This window comes from Diceros bicornis, chromosome 9, assembly GCF_020826845.1.
Source record: "Diceros bicornis minor isolate mBicDic1 chromosome 9, mDicBic1.mat.cur, whole genome shotgun sequence".
Taxonomy (NCBI): domain Eukaryota; kingdom Metazoa; phylum Chordata; class Mammalia; order Perissodactyla; family Rhinocerotidae; genus Diceros; species Diceros bicornis.
The window spans coordinates 26,323,093-26,328,994 of record NC_080748.1 but is presented as its reverse complement, the minus strand read 5'-3'; positions in this window follow the sequence as shown (position 1 = coordinate 26,328,994).

The window sequence follows — 5,902 nt, the reverse complement described above, 5'->3', positions numbered from 1 at the left end:
TACAGAGTAGAATGAAAGAAAAGCACGTTATTGAAGTGCAAATGAGGTCCTGGGTGCAGCCTGCAGGCCTGGGTCCTGCTGGAGTGTTTCCTATTGCCCTGGCAGATGTTGGCTGGGCCCCACAGTGATTCAATGAGGCCCCCTTTTTAAGAGAGCCGAAGGAAGGGGTGAGCATCACATCTCAGCTGGCCCTCAGAGAGGGGTCCATGTGGTGTGCTCCTTGCCACTGCAGCTCCATGTGCTGCCAGGGCTCTGAGATACTTTTCAGGAAAGATGGTCCTCACAGGGGGAGGGAGGCAGTGGGGAGCCTGCTTCCCACACCTGGAGCCAAATCAAATGGAAATGTGTGCCCCCAGAGAGGGAGATTAGTTTAGCAACCAAGTGATAACCGGGTGAGGTTGACGGCAGATGTGATCGATGAGGTGAGTCTTGAGTGTCCTCTGACTGCCTAGAGATTGGGAAGCAGGCAGATCTCTGAGTAGCAAGATCCAACAGCCTAATCTTCCAAGTCCTGACAGGTTTTGGCTACTGATGGAAACACTTTCCCATAAAGACGCCCACATAGGGGCCAGGTGGAATGGCCCCGGGGCTGGAGGTGAGAGTGCTCCTACAGTGGCCCTCTGCAGCCTTCACCCACCTCCAAGCTAAGCAGGACGTTATCAGGATGTAGCCGAAAACCTATGAGAACTGGGATCTAAACCACCATGAAAAGGCAGGCCTTAGGAGCAGGGGACATGAATCCTTCAAGGCTAAATTCTATGTCTGCTGCCAACCATCGGAGATAAGTAGCCTGAATCGCAGTAAACTCAAACTCAAATTACTTGGGGAAGTTGTTAAAAGCAATTTCTGATTCGGTAGGTCTGGGTTTGGGTAGCTAGAGTGAGGTCCAATGGCCCAGCTGGCTTGGTCCTCATTTCTCCAAGCTCCTGGCTCACATTACATAGTGTATCATTCACCTACAGTGTGTCAGCTACTCCTCATTAATACACCTACTAATCACATCCAACAATCAGATATCTGTTCAGATGGAGCCCAGAGAATCTGAGAGAAACATGGCTGGGCCATCGTGAAGCCAAGAAGCCCAAGTGCAGCAGGCTACCACTTGGGGAAACTAGAAAATTGTTTTGGTCTGTTACTCAAAGACGGCTCCGCAGGGACATGGTGTGCCCAAGACAAACAAGCCTGAAGATCAAGTCCTACTTCTTCTACTTCCCAGTTGTGGGACCTTAAATAAATTATACAACCTTTCTGAACTCTAAGTTTCCTACCTCTGTTATGGAGACAGTCATGTGACTGTTGTATCAAGTGAGATAATGTGGGTCAAATGCCCACCACAAAGTAGCTGTCCAACAAATACCAGTTCTCCACCTTTCCAGCTTTCCCACCCAAACTGGCCTCAGTTTCTCCTTCTCTAGTGGTTGGTGTTGGTTTTTGTCGAGGAAAGTAACAGTTAGATGGGTACTGAATTAGGGGCCCCGTTGCGAAACTTGTCTCCCACCTCTAAGCAAGATACCCAGCCCTGCCCAGCCCTGCCCAGCCCTGTTAGGTTTCTCCTGTGGAGGGACCCCCCATGCAGCAGAAGTTTGAAAAATGAATTTGTTCACCTCCCTGGAGCAATAGTTCTTAGGCCTCCCCTTCTGAGCTGTGTATAGAGCAGCCATTTAGGAATTCTAATGGCAGAGACCTTCTCCCTATGAATGTTCCTGTGGACTCCAGCAGCTCCTCATCTTGCCCCATACTTCATGCTCATACTTTTTGTGTGTGGATAGGGAAATTCAAGGCCAGACTGTCCAAAGCTCCTGCCCACCTCTCTGACCTCATCCCTTACTGCTCCCTTCCTCTTCCACCCCTCTCTAGACTCACTGGCCTTCTTATTCTTCTTTGAACTTGCCGAGCTTACATCTGCTTTAGGGCATGAAGCTGCCTGGAAGCCCCTGCCCAGATAGCCATGTGGCTGGCTCTTTCCCTTCGTACACAGTGCAGCTTAAATGCTCCCTCCCCAAAGAAGCCTTCCCTGGCCCTCTTCTCCATTATTCAGTCTTATTTTCTTCTTAACGTGTATTACTACCTCAAATGATCTTATTTATTTTGTTACATGTTGTCTGTCTTCCGCTACTAAACTGCAAGCTGTATGAAAGCAGGGACCACATGGTTTTAGTTCAACGAGCATCGAGCATCAACAGATCCTAACATAGTGCGTGGCCTTGACACTCTGTATTCTAGGAGCAGCAACAGTTTTCCAAGAAATGTTGTTGAATGAATCTATGAACATTACAATTTCATACCACAATAATATTAGATGACTATTCAGGGCTTGAACGTCATCAGAAACATGCAGATGTAGGAAGGTAGGTAATGGGGAGGGGAGGGAAATGCCTCTGGGTAATGGCAGAAAGTTTGCTGAGAGCTTCTCATGTTCCAGAATCCAATATTCCACCTGATGCCGGATCAGAGCAAGGGAAGTTTTGCTCTGTCTCCTCTCACCAGAACTGAACAGAAAGGTGCTGATCATTCCCTCAACCTCAGATTCTGGGGAATCTGAAAAGTCTTCAGGCATTGGGCCAGTGCCCAATGCCAAGGGCTCAAGTGACACTCAACTAAGAGATATAGTCCAATAAAAATAACAATGGCTAAGCTCTTTATTTAGATTATTAAACTGTTCTAACTCTTCAAATGGATTGTTTCATTTGTCTTAAGAAATTGTCTCAGTGACCAGGGATGGTTTTTAGAAAATCCTTGGGAGATGGTCCTCTGTAGCAGACATACACTACTCCTTGTCTCAAAAGCTTAACTCCATCTGGATCACCTAACATGGGGTTTCCAGAAAGGCAGAGAGTGGCAGTGGCTGCACAAAGCCAGAAAGGAGAGGGGGAGGGGGGTTGCTGCTCCAGTGATTCATCCTGCAGGCCCATCCCTGGTCCTTCACCACTCCTCTGTGACCCCATACTCAAAACCCAGCTGTGTCAGTCCTGAGAATGGCTCTGGAGGGAGCTGAATGGCTCACTAGGGCAGTCAAGATTAAGCATGAATTGAGAGAAACCTCTCATCCCCACCACCTTCAGGGACAAAGCAGAGAAGAGGGCCACTGGGCCTATGCTTTGTGGCAGTGTCAATGCTCTGTGGTCCCTATGAGGCACCATCTGACGGGAACAGTGAGGAGGTACCCAGCCCTCCTCATTAACAGGTGGCATGCTACCAAGGGCACCATGGTCCAGAGAAACTGCATTCTATGGGTATTAATAAGTTCTGAGTATTAGAGATTCTTTTGGGGGTGGTGCATACAGGTCTCTTTCAGAATGAAGGGCCCCCTGGGACACTTGGGGTGGGGAGGTGGGTGGATTGGGGAGCATTAAAAAAGAGTTTATTCAAAATACAGTGAGCAACGAGCAGAAGCATCCTGCCCTAGGGCCCCAAACTCCACCTGCGCTGTCCCTTTCTGGCTCTTTCCCATCCCCCGTGAGCCATACCTCTGAACCCACTGATTCTGTTCACATGCAACGCAGCACTGGGAGTCTTTGTAACCGGTCTGGTGTACTCGCCATCTGCTGCGTCACTCTTGGGGAGCAGCTGTCGGCTGTCCGCGTACCTCATGACTGCAACAGGTGTGCTGTCTTGACTTTCTTGAGCACTTGCTTCTGCAAAAAAGCATGAGGGGAAGGAAAAGTAAGAACATTCATGCAAGCAGGCTTCATGAGCGGCAGAAGTGGGGGCCTTTGATGTATCTGAACATCAGCGGCCCCTTGGGGCTCTCACCTGCAAGGGCACAGAAAGGACACAGCTGAGGTCCCCTCCCCCTGCATTGCTGCAGTCTTAAGACATAGTTCTTGGTGCTGGCTGCACGTTCGAATTGCCTCAAGTTCATCTTCTCAGTCTCCCTCCCTCGCCTCCCCCAAATCATCCAAAGAGCCAGTGTGTGTGCCCCATGAGAGACATTCTGAGGGAAGAGGCCAATTTAGGAAGAGCATTAGTGTGCTATTAGTGTTTCTGTATCTCTCTCCTCCATCCCTGGCGTTGAAAGACTCCATCTTGCTGTATGGGAGAAAGTCTCTTGGCCCCTGGAGGTTAACGGGGTCAGATTCTCAAGCCACTTCGACACTTACGGAGCAGTGTCAGCATGGGGTCTCCTATGAGGGATCCTGGCCTTCCTGTTCCTGCTGGAGCTGCCAGTGCTGCGCTCTGTGGGGATGGGAGGGCCAGGCACAGAGAGACAGACACCTCCTTCCCTAGAGCCTGACAGGTGAGGCTCCCCACAGGAAATCCTAGGCTGATGGAGAAAGAGGTGAGGGAAATGTAAAGAAGGATGAAAAGGAAAGAGGCCGAGACCCCCCTTCTAGGATCCACACACCAGGGTTGTGCCATTTCTCTGCACAGAGATACCTGGCCAAGGGGGTGGGGCTGGGGGCTGACATCAGCCCAGAGGAAGAGGTGGCTTTCCTCTAAGATAAGCCACGCCTGGGTGCTGCCTACCAAAGGGGTGCCTTTTCCAAGATTGCACAGGGACACTGTTTAGGGTCTGGGAGGGGCTATCTCCTCCCCCTCTTTCCACATCCTTTCTCCCTCCTCTTTCTCAGCATCCATATTGAGATCTTCAGTTGAGACACTTCCTCATTTTCTATTCTCGGTTGTTTATGTTTTGTTTTGTTTCCAGCTCAGAACTGAAAGTGGATTAGATGCTACTGACTCAGACCATGTTCCAGAATCCTGTTTCTCAAACTGGAATGTTTGGGAACCCCTTGCAGGGGGAATGGGAGAAAGTAGCATTGGCTTTGGGCTAGGCACACCTTCTGAGCAAGATTCTGCCCCGTTCTGGTGCTGAAGCCTCCCTCTCTGCCTTCCTCTCTCCCACAATCAAGTGACAAAACACCCTCCTCCCTCTTTACTTTGTCTATTTCTAACAAAGAAAAGGAAAAACTGTTTGTTTACCCCTCTCTAGCAACTCTCCGTACCGTGGGGAGGACATGGTGGGAGGAAGCGAATGATGGTGGGCAAGGCACCCAGATCCTAGAAATTCAGGGGAAAATCTCTAATGAGGGTGGCTCCTGGTCTTCATTAGCCAAAGCTATTTCTAGTTTTTCACTTAGATCTTCCCATCTCAGTGTCTCCATCAGTAAAATGTGGCCCAAAACAATTGCAGGTCTCGGGGATACTAAGGTAAGCTGATATTAGAACGAAAGCACGATGAAAACAATCTTCAAAGTTCTTCAAATACCCATCTCTTCATTGGGATAACCCCACTTTAAAAAATAGTAACCATAATTCACGTGTCCCAAAGAGACATCCTGCATGTATTAGCTATGTAAACATGGAACCTCTGGATTTAGAGATTTTCCTTTTCAGGCCTCTGGAGCAGCTAAAGATTAGCTCCTGTCAGAATGAATCCATTTCCTTCTCCAGTTTGCTTCAAGGGTTCAGAAAGGTTTGCCTCCTGCTACTAGGTTTCCCCCTCAGGTCAGCATTTCCCAGCATTAACCAGGGTGGTTGTTAAGGGGCCCTGACCACGTGGGGTGGATGGATCCGCCTTGCCGCTGACGGAGACCTTGTTGTTGGATTCCAGCTGCTGCTTTTTTTTGAGCCCTGTGCGCCAAATGGTGATCCCTGGTTCAGCTTAGCACTAGATTGTTTTACCCTAAACTCACTCATGTCATTCCTGGAGTTGAGTGAGTCATGGATTTTGTACTGATTCCCGGTTTTGGAAGCCGGCAAAAAATGAGGACGGTGGAAGGTTCCAGTGTGTGAGGAAAGCCTGTTCTGGAGCCTCCTTGGAGGCTGAGGAGCAGGGGGAGACTCTGAAATCATCCCCCTCGGCTGATGGAAAAAGCCCCTTTCTTGGACAGGGAAGAATCTTGAAAATGAATGCATGAGGGACCCTTTAGGCTGGATCCATCAGCCCAGCTCCAGGATG